Source organism: Cetorhinus maximus, chromosome 10 (assembly GCF_964194155.1).
Source record: "Cetorhinus maximus chromosome 10, sCetMax3.hap1.1, whole genome shotgun sequence".
NCBI lineage: Eukaryota > Metazoa > Chordata > Chondrichthyes > Lamniformes > Cetorhinidae > Cetorhinus > Cetorhinus maximus.
This window is the reverse complement of record NC_135888.1, coordinates 81,985,696-82,002,914: the sequence shown is the minus strand read 5'-3', so window position 1 is coordinate 82,002,914 and position 17,219 is coordinate 81,985,696. Positions and strand designations below refer to the sequence as shown.

Below are 17,219 nucleotides of genomic sequence, written 5' to 3'. Positions count from 1 at the left end.
CCTAGGGGCCGAAAGGAAGTGGCTAGTGTAAAGAACATACCTTTTTATTTCTGTTGGGCTGTGGGTTAAAATTATAATGGCTGCAGTTTGTAGGACATATTTACTGGAACAGTATGAGGGATATATATACAATGTTGCTGTCCCGGAACAGTGTGTGCCATGAAAGACAGGATGGTGTTGAGGAGGAGTCTGGTCTAATGGGGAACTGCCTGGCAACATCGTTTTAATTGGCTCCTGACCAGGTGACCAGGGTTTGTGTGAGAGCAGTGCAGCAGAATAGCTCCTAGCCTGAAAGGAAAAACCTGCGTCTGCTATGTGTGTAACATTCCAGTAATCCTACATTAATAGCCAGCTGGCTTCTTTCCCTCATATCTCTATAACCTGCTCTCTCTCTGAAAACTCCTGTCAAGAGGAAAAGGAGAAAATCACTGTTAGAGACATTGAAACACAAGTGTTCAACCAGTGAACTAAAGACTGAAAGTGCTGGAAAACCACCTTGTGTCATCAAGAACTGAAAGGAACTTGGAAGACATCGATCAAAATCAACCCATCGAATCCTGTACTCCGGAATTTGTGCTATTGAACTGTTCTATCCCACCCTTAAAATCCATGTTTTTGTGTATTTTGTGTGTCTTGTATGTGTGTGTATAGGGATTTGAGAAGAGATAGAGTTTAGGTTACAGAGTTAGAAATTAACAGTTCATATTTCTTTCTTTTGCCACTGGTTAAAGGTAATTTGCTCAATAAACAGTTATTTACTTATTAAGTTTACAAACTTGGTGCTTGTATTCTGTTAACCTAAAATAAACAGTTAGGTGGGTTGATCAAACTTTTCACATTTATCATGGCTCAGGAAGCAGTGGGGCTTGATATTGCAGCGCACTATCCCCTCAGTTCTCTCAATCACTTCATTGCAATGTTTAAACCAGATGGTTTTTGATAAACGTGTCCACATAGCATCAAAGTCCTGATGGCAGCAACAGCCTGGAGTAACAGGTTGTTCACATCAGAACTGAGGGGCTACTAGTGAGATAGTTGATGCGTTACTTTTCTTTTCCAAAATTCCCAGGATTTGGGGAAGGTGCTATTAGATTGGAAAATAGCAAATGTAACTCTACTATTCAAAAAGGCGGGGAGACAGAAAGCAGGAAACGGCTGGCCAGTTAGCTTAATATCTGTCATAGGGGAAATGTTGGAAGCTATTATTAAAGATATTATGGCAGGGCACGTAGGAAAATTCAAGGCAATCAGGCAGAGTCAACATGGTTTTGTGAAAGGGAAATCGTGTTTAACCAATTTATTGGAGTTTTTTTGAAGGAGTTACATGCGTTGTGGATAAAGGGGATCCAGTGAATGTACTGTACTTAGATTTCCAGAAGGCATTTGATAAGGTACCACATCAAAGATTACTGCGGAAAATAAAAGCTCATGGTGTAGGGGGTAACATATTGACATGGATAGAAGATTGGCTAGCTAACAGGAAACTGAGGGTAGCCATAAATGGGTCTTTTTCTGATTGGCAGCATGTAACTAGTAGTGTGCCACAGGGATCAGTGCTGGGCCCTCAACTTTTAAAAAATCTGGCAAATGGTATAACGTGGGAAAATGTGAAATTCTCCATCTTGGCAGGGAGAATAAAAAAGCATATTATCTAAATGGTGAGAAATTGCAGAGTTCTGAGGTTCAGAGGGATCTGGGTGTCCTAGTGCATGAATCATAAAAGGCTAGTATGCAGCTACAGCAAGTAATTAGGAGAGCTCATAGAATGTTATTGTTTATTGCAAGGGGAATTGAATACAAAAGTGGGGAGATTATGCTTCAGTCGTACAGGACACAGGTGATACCACATCTGGAATACTGTGTATAGTATTGGTCTCCTTACTTAAGGAAGGATATAAATGCATTAGAAGCATTTTGGAGAAAGTTTACTAAACTAATACCAGGAATGGGCAGGTTACCCCACGAGGAAAGACTGGACAGGCTAGGCTTGTATCCGTTGGAATTCAGAAGAGTAAGAGGTGATTTGACTGAAACATATAAGATCCTGAGGGGTCTTAACAGGGTTAATGTGGAAGGGGTGTTCCCTCTTGTGGGGGAATCTAGAACTAAGGGTCACTGTTTAAACATAAGAGGTTGCCCATTTAAGACAGAGATGAAGAGAATTTTTTTCTCTCAGAGGGTAGAGTGTTTTTGGAGCTCCCTTCCTCAAAAGGCAGTGGAAGCAGAGTGTTTGAATGTTTTCAAGGCAGAAGTAGATAGATTCTTGATAAACAAGGGGGTGAAGGGTCACTGGAGGCAGGCGGGAGGTTACAGTCAGATCAGCCACTATCTTATTGAATGGCAGAGCAGGCTCGAAGGGCTGAGTGGCCTACTCCTGCTCCTAGTTTGTATGTAAACAGTTTTGAGGCAAATTGCACTTTAGCCATACAGACACTACTGTAATATATAGGTAGCCTTAATATTCTGATCTGGACTCTGAAACTAATGCTTGTGAAAACACATGATAAATTACCATTTTCTCCATTATCCTATTTCTAGATCAGCAATGATCTTTTAAATGGCAAAGCAGGCTCGAAGGGCCGAATTGCCTACGTCTACTCCCAAGTCCTATGTTCCTATTTTTGGTGAAAATATACAATTTATATATCAATCAAAACATCATACTATAGTACTTTTCAAAGAGTATTGAGATTCAGCTCTCACCATTGGACAGATTTGGCCTTGGTTTGTAGTACATTGTAGATATGGAGTGGGAAATAATTTTGAGTATGATTTATGATAAGCACTGGCTACAGGCAAGGAACTGGCCATCAAATGTGCTTGGAAAACGACTCCCTAAATATTACTTTGTGTACTGTCAATTAATATTTTTAACTTAAATGAAGTAATTCTTTAAAATTAAAAATACAGTAAAAAATATAAAAATACCTCATCTCTAGGATAATAGAAATTAATAAAAGTTACAAAGACACAGGACATTTAGGAAAGATTGGTGTGTGGGAAACATAAAGGCCGGAGATGTTGCCTTTTTTGTGAAGGTGACTGGAAAATTATCACAGTTAATCACAGGGAAATTCTGTAGTTAGGTATGATGAATGAAAAACAGGTCACAACCTTCACACTTTGCTAGGAATTGCTAGGCCAAACAACCGTTTAACTAATGATAACATTGAAAGGGTGAGAAATGGGGGAGCTTCAACCAACTCAACAGATACTAGAAACTTCAAGTGGTTAAAAATATTGAGCTCTTCAGTGTAATGCACGATTAATTCTGTTACTTCAGAACAGATTAAAGCAGTGGCTCAAGGTGCCGTGAACAAACTGAAGTAATAGAACTTACGTACAAGAATAACAAGGCCAGAAAATCTAATATTAAAAATTTAAAAGGGATATTTTAAGATGCAGACAACAATTTATCCTTGAAAAACGTCATGGAAAATAAAAGAAACCAACATGGGCAGCCAAAGTAAGGTAAGACTTTGGAAAGAAAGGGAAAGCATTCAAAACCTGAAATGTTGGTAAAAGGAACAGGATAGGAAAATTAATTACAACAAACTGAGAAATAAAGAAATTAAAGAGACCGCAAGAGTGAATATGAAAATATACTTGCAAAATAACAACAAAGACTTCTTCAAACAAATCGGAAGCAAACAAAGAGTACAAAGAAGCATCAGGGTACTCAGAATTACAATGCAAAGGTGAACTCTAAGGATTGGAAAGATGTTGAAATACTATCCGACTATTTTGTAACTGTATTCTCAAATGAAATTAGGCGAAAAGTCAAAAAAATTAAATTAATGTTGACTTGACTAGAAATAGTAGATGTTTCATCATTAAATTTCGCAAAGATATTTCACACTGTCTGACATAATTGTGATGTATTATAATGCACCGGGTTTGGCTCTCGGGAATATACTGGATTGGATTAGAGGTTTGGTAGACAGTGGTGAGTTGGTTACTGTTTGGACAACTAATATTTCTAATTTTTGCAATGATTAAGGTGGTGGAATTTGCAGATGGTGCAACAATAGGAGTAGTAGCAAATGAACAAAATCAATGTGAACAAATCCTATAAGATCTAGCCAAGGTAGAACATTGATCAGAGAAGTGCCAGATGGAACTTAATACAGAAAGCTTTAATGTAACTTGGCACAGACAAGGATAGTGCAAATTATGTACTCATGGAAACATGACTGCGTTATCACTCTGGGGAAAAGATATTGGGGTTTCGGTGGACAAGTTGGTATAGAATTCACAGGCAGAAAGAAATTAAACATAATTTCCGATACGTAGCTGGAATATGCTAAAATTGTATCTGTACTTGGTGGGACCACCATAAGTGGAGTTTTAATTCCCCTTTTGAATAAAGATAAAGTTATTTGAAGGAAAACTAAACAGGATTACCAGATTTAACCTAGAACTAAGAGCCAAGATCTATGAGTAAAGGTTAGCTGTCCTGAGATTTTGGTCTCCTGAAAACACTAAGGAGTTATGTGACAGGAGTATATGAGATAATGAAGGGCTAAGATATGTGAATTCACACAGGATTTTCATACATGAACATTTAAGAATAGGAGGCCATTGTTTCAACTTAAAAGATCTGCAAATTTAAGATTAAGAAATTCAAACGTTTTCCCCAGTAAAAAGGGTGACATATATGATTAACTCATTCTTCATCTCACTGTTGTTTGTGGAAACTTGCTGTGCGTAAATTGGCTGCCTACAAAACAACAGTGACTGTACTTCCCAAATAAGTAATTGGCTGTACAACATTTTGAGGTATCCTCAAGACGTGAAATGCTATATAAATTAATATAGATAGGGAGATATATTCAATGCCTTTCCAAATGCTTTCAGTGGAGGTGTACTTGCCTCCCCCACTTCCACACCCCATAACCTGCACCCCCTTTACAACAGTATAATTTCTAACATAAGGAGTAATATCGAAGGAAATTTTTTAATATTTAGCTGTACAACTTGCACTCATCAGCTGAAGAACAATTGAAGCTATACAGTAATGCTTCTGGTTGAATTGTTTTGTATTTCCTCACTGGAAAAAATGCTCAACATGAGCCATACTGATCAGAAAAGTCCCTTATTGGATTTATGGCCACTGCTGAGTTAGCGAGTTTTAACTGAGGTGACTGGTAGGGCACAGCATTTTATTCCAGTAATTCCATGGTGGTGAATGCCATAAAAAAATGCAAGGACTCCCACCACTCTTAATCATTATCCAGTGGCCCTTGTTGGTATTCTCCAAACCATGTTGAATAGCCTGCCAACACTGACCAACCCAGTTTAAATGAAGCATTGTACTGCTGGCAATGAATCACAATCTAAATCAGCAACCTTCAGTGGGTAAGTGTAGAAAACTGGGGTAAGGAATTTGCTTTGTACTGCCACATGAGCTGTGATCTCTTGGTGTGGTATGCATGACCGATCTTCCCGAGACAGACTGTAGTCTTACTCTGGTACTTGCTTTAAACTAGTTTATTAACACTGTGTATAAACAGGTTACAGAACAGGTATGTTGCACCTGAGTACAGTGCATTCCATCCTCTCTCTCGCCGAGTCTAGCATATGACTACCTGATGTCATTAATATATCATCTACATCACTCATTAGCATATCTACTCCATTAATCCATTACCCCACACCTCCCCAACATGTACTCTATCAACTTAACAAAACTGAAACTACGGGTGGAATTTTCCATGCCCGCTGGAGTTGGGCTAATTCTGTGGCTGTGAAACCAGTTTGCAATTGTCCGCTCAGTCAGTTGATGTTGGCTGCATTTCCCGCCATTGGACTACGGAAACCTCATTGTAATACATCTGCATATCATTATAAGGCCAACCTGCTGGAACCATCCCCCCTCCGCCAACACCCGGATCGTCCTCCGACGTCAGCAGGAAAACACGCCGGCGTGCTTCACAACAGCATATATAAGGCGTGCACTTGGTGGCCTGCACTTGGAGGGGAGCATGGAGGTGAGTGCACAGTAACGTTGCACAGTGCTCGCAAGGGCTGCCTTTTGGACCTTACGGTTGAGGCGACTTGGGGAGGTGGCAAGGGCTGCCCTGCAGTTAAAGGTAGTGCACAAGCACGTGCGGGGTGGAGGGGAGGGAAGCGGCCAAGCATGAGGGAAATATTGTATAAAGTGACCATTCCTCCGCAGCCGAGACTGTTCAGATGCAGCCACATTGACATGTCTGGAGTCGGGCCTCCAGCTTATCTGCCTACCAAGCACTCCAGAGCTTTTCACCCCTCGGGCACAGACTGCAAACTAATGAGCATTTTAGTGGACTGCAGAACAGTTGGACGACTGGGCACATTGTACAATCTCCTTATGAAAGCTGACCATGGAGCAGTCACTGGTGGAGGTGCTCACAGCCCCTTGCAAAGTCATCATCACAGTTTGGACTGGTCTCCTGCCATGGTTCAAGCTGACAGCGCAGCCTTGCAGTGTGGATTAGGAGAATGCCTGCACCTGAGCTGAAAGCACAGCATGCAGTCCACTGGGCAAAACTGCCATCAATCAGTCAGGTGGACTGGTGTGGGGGAGGGTGGGGTTTTGGGCAGACATGCAGTGCACTAAACTCTGGTCATCCAAGTAGTGGCCAGCATTCTCTGGGATGCATTAATGGGCTTTCAGACTTAGCCAAGAGAGGTGCTTGGAACACCCAAGCTAACCCATGCGTCTCTCTCTTTCATCCTGCAGGAGTACATCAGGAGCATGGAGCCTGGTGAACTGGCTTTATGCCTTGTGGTGTACAGAGATAATGCTCCTGCTACGGAGACGCAGTGGAGACCCTGATCGTCACTTGATTGCAGGAGGATGATGACGACATGCAGTGAGGACACTCCATAGATCTTCACAAAGCCTCTGAGAATGTCTGACTCCTGCCTGGCCGAGTGCAGCTCGCTTGCGCTGTGGTCAGGGTCGTATCATGTAGACGCAGCCATGAAACTTTAAAAGCACCTGATCCATTGTCCGCCTTCAGCACCCGAACCCTTCAGGAGCACAGCATCACTGGTCACACAGAGAATGATGGAACTTGGTGACACCTGCACATGACATTCTAGCAGCAATGACAAGTACCATCAAGGTGCAGGCATCACTAATGTGTTCAGGGAGTGAGGCCGGATCATCGCTTTGGTCTCAAGGCTGCACAAAGCACAGCGAAGAGGCCCTGGGCTGAGACACCTGCCTTTCTCTTGTGCAGAAAGGTTTCACATCTGAGTGGCACGAACACTGCTCATCGGAACAAGGAGCCATAGGCAGGGAGACATTTTGAGAGTTTATTTAAATTAGTGAACATTATGCACAAGTGATTAACACCCGTGCCCAACTATATCTTCTTAACTTTCCTAACCCTGCCACTAGGTCTTGGTGCTCCCCGGACATCCACAGTGGAGGAGGATGTAGCCTGCTGACTGCTATGCCCCGTCTGGGACAACCCTGACAGGCGTCCTCTGGAGGGCCAAGACCTGGGGGGCTCTGGCCTGCTTTCTGGGTCCTGTTGTGTGGCAGTGGCACCCTCCGCGACCTGTGGAGCTGGAGCAGCTGGGGTCACAGGAAGAGGGGATTTAGATGGGCTGGACACTCCTGGAGTCACTTGGATGTCCCCGGGTGTGTATCTGCTGATCCTCCTTCCTATAGGTGCCCAAAGGCCCCTGGCTAACTCCTTGAGGAGAAGGGGAAGCTGGAGTGAGATTGAGCCGCCCTGCACCCCTCTCACGTACACACAGTTGGAGGCCAACTATGGCATCAGTGATGGAGTACAGCCCACGCAGCAGTGTAGGAGTGACCAAGGTCTCCATGGCGGCTGCCATCCTACCAGTGTTGACCTCAGTGCATTGCAATGCTGGCACCATCACCACAGCCCGAAGGCAGACAGACTTCTCCATTGTGTCCTGCAATATGAGGAGTGCAGTGGACATCCCTTCCTGATGTTCTCGAGCTTGCCTTTGCAGCTCCAGCAACTGAGACATGACCAAGTCCAGAGGCTCATCGTCTGACTCGGACTTAGCAAATTTCTAGCATCCAGCAGTCCTCCGGATACTCGGGACCTGGGAAGACCCTGTTGCCACCTGCTGTAGATCAGACAGTGTGACGTGCTCACCAGACTGTGATCCCGAGGCTACTCTAAGGCTAGGTCCTACCAAGGTGTGTATCTCTGCACGCTGTGACAGATCTTCAATGAGGGTGCCTTCAGATTCCTCTTCTGTGGTTTCTTCGGGGCTCGATTAGAGGCTCTGGGTTGTGGATTCCATTGGCTGTTTCCCAGATGTGCCTGCAAAAGCCAGGAGAGATAATTAGTGCATGGAAGGGGACTGTGGAACAGGACACAGCATGGTTGTCCGATAGATGTTTCACTGCTGGATCCTCACTTGGTAGAGCACAATCGTTGTCAGCACAGGAACCATCCAGATTCTCACCGGCCAATTTTCAAAGTCCGTGAGGACCTTGATTTCAGGCGTTCTTCCTTCAGTCTGCGACATCTCCCTCTTTTGTGCCTGTTTGTCCTGCATAAATAGAGATGGAAAGAGTGTAAGCAGGACACCTGCTAGGCCAGAAGATAAGTATGTCTGGCATGTGTGGGTGGTAAGTGGTCCCAAGGATGGGATGAGGACAATGAAGGTGTGGGTGAGAGAGTGAATGGAGATGTCTCTTGAACTGGCAGTGAGGACCCTGTGGATGTGTGATGGGTTTGAGAGTGTGTGAGTTGACAGTGGTGAGAAGAGTGACTTACCCTGGCGGAATGAAGATCATCATTCATTCTCTTGCACCACTAGCTGGCTATCCTCTTTTGCAGGACCTTGGCACTGACCAAGGCAACCACTGCCTCCCATGCCAGATTGGTGATGCCGCTGCCCCTCCTGTGGTCAGAGAGGCGTAGAGGACATCACGGCTGGCCTCCAAGGCGCTCGAGAGGCACGTCACTAAACCAGGGAGCTGCCTTTCAGGGCTATCCTGTCTTCTGTGCAGCAGTTCCAGGCTGAAGCACTGAGAGGTGTGCGCGCGGCTGCACTTTAAATATGGTGCCCAGCGTGATGAAGTGGCAAGGTGATGGCGTGGCAGGTGAATGAGAGCCCACCCACCATCTAAACGCTGTGTTTTCAGGGAATGCATAATTAATGCGCCAGGTTTGGGACGATACAACATGGGAAGCCACCATTGCGGCCGGCGGGTAAAAAGTTTTCCCCATCCACTACCGTACCTTAGTGTAAATGTGGGACGATTCCGCCCTATGTTTTAATTGTTTACCTTGCATTTCTGTAACTCCCTTTCACAGCTACAGATTCTATCCAACTCCTAATCTTCCCTCTCCCCAAGTTACTGTTATGAGGGATTCAGTCTCCCACAGTGTTCTCGGCTTGAAGGGAGGATGTCTTGGAGACATCAGGGCTCTCTTCTTTTCCTTGGAGGACATCATCATTAGCAAAATGGGACAGTAACTTTGCAGCAGTGCTGGTAATTAAGACTTCAGGACTGCTGAACTGCAAGAACAATAGATCCTTCACAACCAACGACTGATGCAAGGGAGAAGACTGAAGAACATCAACCTTTGGACATTCTTGAACTAGAAGAGACGAAATTAGGACTCTTCAGAATGTTCTGTTCCCTTGAAGCACTCCGAGGAAAGACCTGAGAAGATGAATCATCTCCTACTTCAATGAAGACTGCCACTGCCATATCATTCACAGCCGCATCGAAGATGAAAAGAGTATTGGAGATCTGAGATTCTATCGAATCGGAACTTCAAGAAAAACAACAGTTCCTTTCGGCAAGGTCAGGAAAAGAAAGAGATGACGTCCTGATGGTATTTCAGAAAGAATAATCTCTTTCTGTAGGCAGTGGTAACATTGACACGCTATTCTCTGTGTGAGACTGCTCTACTGTGGGCAATGGGAAGAATTTTTGAGGATATAAAGGCAACACTATTTTTTTACAATGGGATGAATCTCTAAAATTATATGAAGGTGAATTTTTTGTGGATGGGTATCCTATGAATGGGTTTCCTGTAGGGGAGTTTTCTGTGCAGGATTCTGCAGTTTTAGAAGCAATGAAGATTCTGCCTCAGCTTCTGTGCTGAAGAACAGCTCTAGTATGAAGAAATTTTGCACCTGAGACTGAAGTATGGCATCCATTGACTTTCATCCCCTGGAAGTAGATGCTACCAACTCTTTGGCAGTGTTATCCTCTATGGACTCTGGCATGGAGCCAAGCAAGTCATTTCTCTCAAATAAACTGAAGTTCCACTGGATCTACATAAAACTTGGAAGATTGTTCCACGAATGGCATCGAGTTGTTCAAATGCTGGTCATCATCTGTTTTTTCAAGAATTTCCAGAAGTACGTTAACATCTTCACTCAATAAGGATGTGCATTGATTGTGAACAACATAGCATTAACAACCTGTCGCCCCTTGTAACAAACAGGAACAATTATCCTGCCTTTTATTAGAAGGTTTGTGCCACCTGCATCTTGCAATCTGATGGATGAAGGGATACTGACTGAAGCCAGTCTAGACAGTCTGCTAGTATGTTAATGCTAGCCCCAGTATCAATTTTAAAGGTAGCATCGAAGCCTTTAACTTGCACTGTAACTGACCAGCAGTCTTGGTTAAGACCATTTACTTCCCCTAGAAACTCTAACTTTGTCTTTGTCTTGATTTTCAATTACTTGACTGGAGTGTGTTTCATAAATATTCTCTTGTCTTCTACCTCAATTAAAGTTGTTGGATTTGTAGAAACACTTGAAATGTCCAGTCTTCCCACACTGGAAGTATTCCGTGCCCTTGGCTGGGCAGTCCTGCTGTCTGTTGTTTCTTTGCAGCACAACATAAGCATCTCAAAATGGCTGCTGCATTGGTGTTTCCCAGCCTTTCTCGAGTTTTGACAGGCATTTGTGTGGGTGGGGCCATACCTGTGGGCCTACCCTGTTGGCAGAGTCATCTTAAATTATCGCCCAGTTTATTTCTCCGAGTTTAGCCTACCTCGTGTATTGAACCTCTCGGTCTAAAGTGAGGTTGTCCTTGGTCTGTAGAAAGTCAGAGTTTTTCATCTTGGACACCCATGACTTTGTGGTTGTGGGTGAGCCTATCCTTCAGCACCCCTTATCTGCAAGTACTAGCTAGGCGATATAGGTCGGTGAGAAATAATTCAACTGATTTCCCAGGTCATTGGGACCTTTGATTAAAATGTGCTTGCTCAATCACTGAGTTTCGCTTTGGGCTAAAATATGTATCAAAGGCTTTGAGAACAGTGTTAAAGTCCGCAGTAGATTTCTCTACCCTCTGCCTCATGAGAATGTCGTCTGCTATTGAGCCGACAGCATAAAGAAACAAACTGACTTGGTACTTCTGCTCCTTTGCATGAAGGCCCGATGCTGCTCGATATTGGAGGAAGTGCTTCCTCCATAACTCACATTTTTGGCCCATCTGCGGGCCCTTGAGACGTTTTAACAGGTGGCGTAGAGGCAGAGACTGCTCACCGGGTACAGACATCGTTACCTCTCTCCAGTCTGCCTCCTCCTTCTTTAGAGTTTTAAGTACGAGGTGCTACCAAGTTTTTCTTCACTCTTGCTGCAGTTAGGTTGATGGCACCAACCTCTAGCTAGGTTGGTGTCACCGCTGCTGCTGCCATGCTTTGTATTGCTACCGTGATCTGTGGACTCTTGGCGTGGTACTTGGTATGCATGACCTATCTTCCCTAGACAGACTGTAGTCTTATTCTGGGTATTTGCTTTAAACTAGTTTATTAATACTGTATATAATCAGATTACAGAGTAGGTATGTTGCTCCTAATGTACAGTGTGTTCCATCCTCTCTCGAGAGTCAAGCACATGACTGCCTGATGTTATTGTTCCATTATCTACATCACTTATTAGCAAATCTATTCTATTAACTTATTACACTACAAAACTTGCAACTTTCACTATCAAGTCTCAAAACTCACAATTTAGTTCCTTTCGTATGTAATTAAATTTCTCATTAATTAATCATACTTCAAGAAAATTAGGACATTTTATATCTGTAAATAATTCAAAGATTGGCATCCTGCATTTTCTGCCGTTCCCTCTCCTAAGGCAACAACACACACGACCTATTCAAACATTGGTGGTTAAATCCTAGGAGACTGCGAGGGAATCTCTGCTGTACAATAATAAAGCATTAGCTGCAAAGTTAGCTGCTTTTTTTAGATCACAGACTCTTTGAGAGCTGGTAGGGTATCACTATTTGCAGGAAGTCTCCTGTAGTGTGTTAATATTTGGAAGATTCCCCATGATAACAAGTTTGAAAACCTCTATACTGGGCAGAAATGCAATAGCATATTCAACTGGCCTTCATTATGTACAATTCTGAATGTTGACAAGCGACAACCAAGGTGAGTTGGGTGAGGGCGATGGTGGTGTGGGTCACAGGGGAGAGGGCATCACAACTGAGCTCAATCTTGTTCTCACACAAGGTACACTTTCCAGTAGGGTTCACTGGATTCCAATTAGCAACCCTAAAAGGGTGGCTCTCTTAAAATTATGCAAATTTGGGTTCTATCTGGATTAAATAGCTCAATACCACCTTGCAGATTTACCCATAAATAGCTGGATCAGTGGCAATTGATGAGAGATAAATAGTAAATTTCAAACCTGAGACTGATACATTGCTGTTACCCACAGGTGTTAAATGGATATAGAGCAAAGGTGGGTATATCGAATTAAGTTGCTGATCAGCCATGATCACCGAGTGGCAGAACAAACTTATGGGGCTAAATGGCCTCCTCCTGATTTTATGTTCCACAAGGGTACTGGGGAGCAGTCAGTACATGGAGTTCCCCATCTCCCTTTTCCTCCATTCTCTTCCTTGAAAGGCACAATCTTCAGCTGAATTATGGAACCAGTCACCCTTTAGTATCTTGCTCAAGTGACTGTTATTTTTGGTCAAATTACAACAGATAAATTGTGAGCTATCGAAACATTGGGGTAGAGCATCAGAGCTCAGTCCAATCCTGTCTTCAACACATCTGTCATCAATGCATACATATATGCAAAACCTATTACACATACTTCGCACAGAAGTCGCTAGATGATAAACAACAGCAGGAAACGCAGATTTTCTTCACCATAATCCAGGGCCTTGAAACCTACAACCTGCATCCCAACTGCTGCTCTGGTTGAAATCAATTAACAAGAGATTAAAAAAGGCCAGTGGGGTAAGGGGTTGGAGGGAATAAAAGTAAAGTCAAAGCTGACCCTTCCTTTCTACTCAGTGAATAAACTTATTGACCATCTGTATATCCTGTAATGCTCTTAATGACATATATTCAATTTTTTACCTTCAATAAACCTTGTCAATTTGTCTTCAAAAATAACTGGATACAATAAATAAGTAATTCCAGGCAACAGTGGATAAAAATCAAATGGGAGGATGGCATTATTTCAGATAAAAGCAAGATACTGCAGATGCTGGAAATCTGAAACAAAAACAAAAATTGCTGGAAAAACTCAGCAGGTCTGACAGCATCTGTGAAGAGAAAGATAGAGTTAACGTTTCGAGTCCGTATGACGCTTCTTCAGAACTAAAGAGAAGTAAAAATGTGGTGAAATATATACTGTTTAAGGGAGGGTGGGACAGGTGAAGCTGGATAGGCGGCCAGTGATAGGTGGAGGCAAAGGAGAGATTGCAAAAGATGTCATAAACAAAAGGTTGAAGGGGTGTTGATGGTGGCGATACTGGCTAAAGGAATGCCAATGGTGACATTAAGAGTAGAAAGCAGAATTAGCAAGTGTCAGATGGCCCTAGTGGGGGTGGGGTGGGGGGAGGGGACGGTGTGGGGTAAAATGATCGAAATAGGCTAAAAGGCAAGGATAAAACAATGAATGGAAATAAATTTTAAAAAATAATTATAATGAAAATAGGTGGGAAAAATATGTAAAAAAATTAAAAAATAAATACTTGAAAAGGGGGATAAAAAAGGGGTGAGGATGGAGGAGAGAGTTCATGATCTGATGCTGTTGAACTCAATGTTAAGTCCGGAAGGCTATAAAGTGCCTAATTGGAAGATGAGGTGCCGTTCCTCCAGTTTGCGTTGAGCTTCACTGGAACATTGCAGCAGGCCAAGAACAGACATGTGGACATTAGAGCAGGGTGTTGTGTTGAAATGGCAAGCGACAGGAAGGTCTGGGTCATGATTGCGGACAGACCGAAGGTATTCCGCAAAGCAGTCACCGAGTCTGCATTTGGTCTCCCCAATGGAGAGGAAACCGCATTGGGAGCAGCAAATGCAGTAGACTAAATTGAGGGAAGTGCAAGTGAAGCGCTGCTTGGCTTGAAAGGAGTGTTTGGGCCTTTGGACGGTGAGCAGGGGGCAAGTAAAGGGGCAGGTGTTGCACCTTCTGCGATTGCATGGGAAGGTGCTGTGGGAGGGGGTTGAGGTGTTAGGGTGATGGAGGAGTGGATCAGGATGTCCCGGAGGGAATGGTCCCTACGGAATGCTGTCGGGGGGAGGGGTATGAATGGAAGATGTGTTTGGTGGTGGCATCATGCTGGAGTTGGCAGAAATGGCGGAGGATGATCCTTTGAATGCGGAGGCTGGTGGGTTGAAAAGTGAGGACAAGGGGGACCCTATCATGGCTCTGGGAGGAAAGGAAGGTGCGAGGGCAGAGGCACGGGAGATGGGTCGGACAGGGTTGAGGGCCCTGTCAACAAGCGTGGGTGGGAAACCTCGGTTAAGGAAGAAGGAAGACATATCAGAAACACTGTTTTGGAAAGCAGCATCATTGGGACAGATGCGACGGAGATGAAGCAACTGAGAGCATGGGATGGAGTCCTTCACAGACATAATTTTCTTCCTCAGTGACTGTCTCCGTCTCCGACTTACCCCATGTGGATTCCAACTGAAGTTCCATCCCTCATGTTTCGAATCCATCCAGGATTCCAGGTATCTCCAGGACATACAATGCTCCGCAGGCAGCTGTTCTTGCCGCATCTTGAGATCTACACTCAGTGCCATGCGCCGCCATATGAACACACTCGACCTTTCCCTCCAGCAGCACCGACTCACCCTAACTCAAAGCTGTCCTTGCCCTCAGTTTAATTTTATTATTCATCTCATCTGACACCTTAACAAGAAACTTTATCTTTCTTTCAGGTGCTAAGGAACGCAAGCTCCAACAACTTATTGATACCAATGCCCATCTAGGACCCACCACCCCTTCCCATCCCTCTGACCTCATCCTGTCTTCTAATCCCAGCCCTGGCTGTGTATTCACCATAGCCCCTTGACCTTCCCCTCTCTGATGCTGAACGTTCAGTACTCAGCAAAGGACTCAGTTTCATACCCTTACGCCCTCACCTCAATGAATTCTGGGCTTGGCACGATGCTGGACTCTTCTTCAGTCACCTTCGTTTCCGTGCTCACTTCTTTGGGCAGGAGTCCTCCGTTCAACGGATCCTTTCACCCAGTATTCTTCCTCCACCTGGACCCCTCCCTCTGGCCTCTTACCTGCCCTTGATCTTTTCATTGAGAACTGTCGGTGTGACATCGGCCGTCTCAATTTCTCTGCTCCTCTCACCCACTCTAACCTGTCTCCTTCTGAACTTGCCGCACTCTGTTCTCTCAGGTCCAACCCTGACTTTGTTATCAAACCAGCCGACAAGTGCAGTACTGTTGTTGTCTGATGTGCTGACCTCTACCTCGCAGAGGCTGGGCGCCAACTCGCAGACACTGCCTACTACCTCCCCCTGGACCATGACCCCACCGCCAAACATCAAGCCATTGTTTCCAGGACTGTCACTGACCTCATCTCCTTGGGAGATCTTCCCTCCACAGCTTCCAACCTCAGTCTCCCAACACAGGACAGCCCACTTCTACCTCCTCCCCAAAATCCACAAACAGGACTGTCCTGGTAGACTGAGCATGTCAGCCTGTTCCTGCCCCATGAAACTCATTTCTTTCTATCTTGACTCCGTTCTCTCTCCCCTTGTCCAGTCCCTTCCCACCTACATCCGCGATTCCTCCAATGCCCTACATGTTCCAGTTCCCTGGCCCCAACCGCTTCCTCTTCACCATGGACGTCCAATCCCTCTACACCTCCATCCCCCACCAGGATGGTCTGAGGGCTCTCCGCTTCTTCCTTGAACAGAGGCCCAAACAATCCCCATCCACCACCACTCTCCTCTGTCTGGCTGAACTTGTTCTCTCACTGAACAATTTCTCCTTAAACTCGTCTCACTTCCTCCAAATAAAAGGTGTGGCTATGATAACCCGCATGGGCCCCAGTTATGCCTGTCTCTTTATGGGGTATGTGGAACATTCCTTGTTCCAGTCCTACTCGGGCCCCTTCCCACAGCTCTTTCTCCGGTACATCGATGACTGTTTCGGTGCCACTTCATTCTCTTGCCTGGATCTGGAAAAATTTATTAATTTTGCTTCCAACTTCCACTCCTCCATCACTTTTACATAGTCCATCACTGACACTTCCCCACCTTGACCTCTCTGTCTCAATTTCTGGTGATAGACTGTCCACCAATTTTCATTACAAGCCCACCGACTCCCACAGCTACCTCGACTACAACTTCTCACACCCTGCTTCCTGTAAGGACTCCATCCCTTTCTATCAGTTCCTTTGCCTCCGTCACATCTGTGCTGATGATACGACTTTCCAAAACAATGCTTCTGATGTGTCTTTGTTCTTCCTTAACTGAGGTTTCCCACCCACGGTGGTTGATCGGGCCCTCAACCCTGTCCGACCCATCTCCCGTGCCTCTGCCCTCACACCTTCCTCTCCTTCCCAGAACCATGATAGGGACCACCCTGTCCTCACTTTTCACCCCACCAGCCTCCGCATTCCAAGGATCATCCTCCGCCATTTCCGCCAAATCCAGCATGATGCCACCACCAAACACATCTTCCCTTCCCTTCCCTCCCACCCCCTTTAGCATTCCATAGGGACCGTTCCCTCCGGGACACCCTAGTCCATTCCTCCATCAGCCCCTACACTTCAACCCCATCCCATGGCACTTTCCCATGCAGAAGGTGCAGCACCTGCCCCTTTACTTGCCCCCTGCTCACCGTCCAAGGGCCCAAAACTCCTTTCAAGTCAAGCAGCGCTTCACTTGCACTTCCCTTGCATTCGCTGCTCCCAATGCAGTCTCCTCTCCATTGGAGAGACCAAACGCAGACTGGGTGACTGCTTTGCGGAACACCTTCGGTCTG

At 44.9% G+C, this 17,219-nt stretch overlaps 1 protein-coding gene across 2 annotated transcripts in view; it reads right to left on the bottom strand.

Annotated features, from left to right (window-relative positions):
- The window catches only part of ubtd2 (ubiquitin domain containing 2), an 83,849-nt gene that overhangs the window by 21,396 nt on the left and 45,234 nt on the right, over positions 1–17,219 (bottom strand). The window lies entirely within an intron of this gene.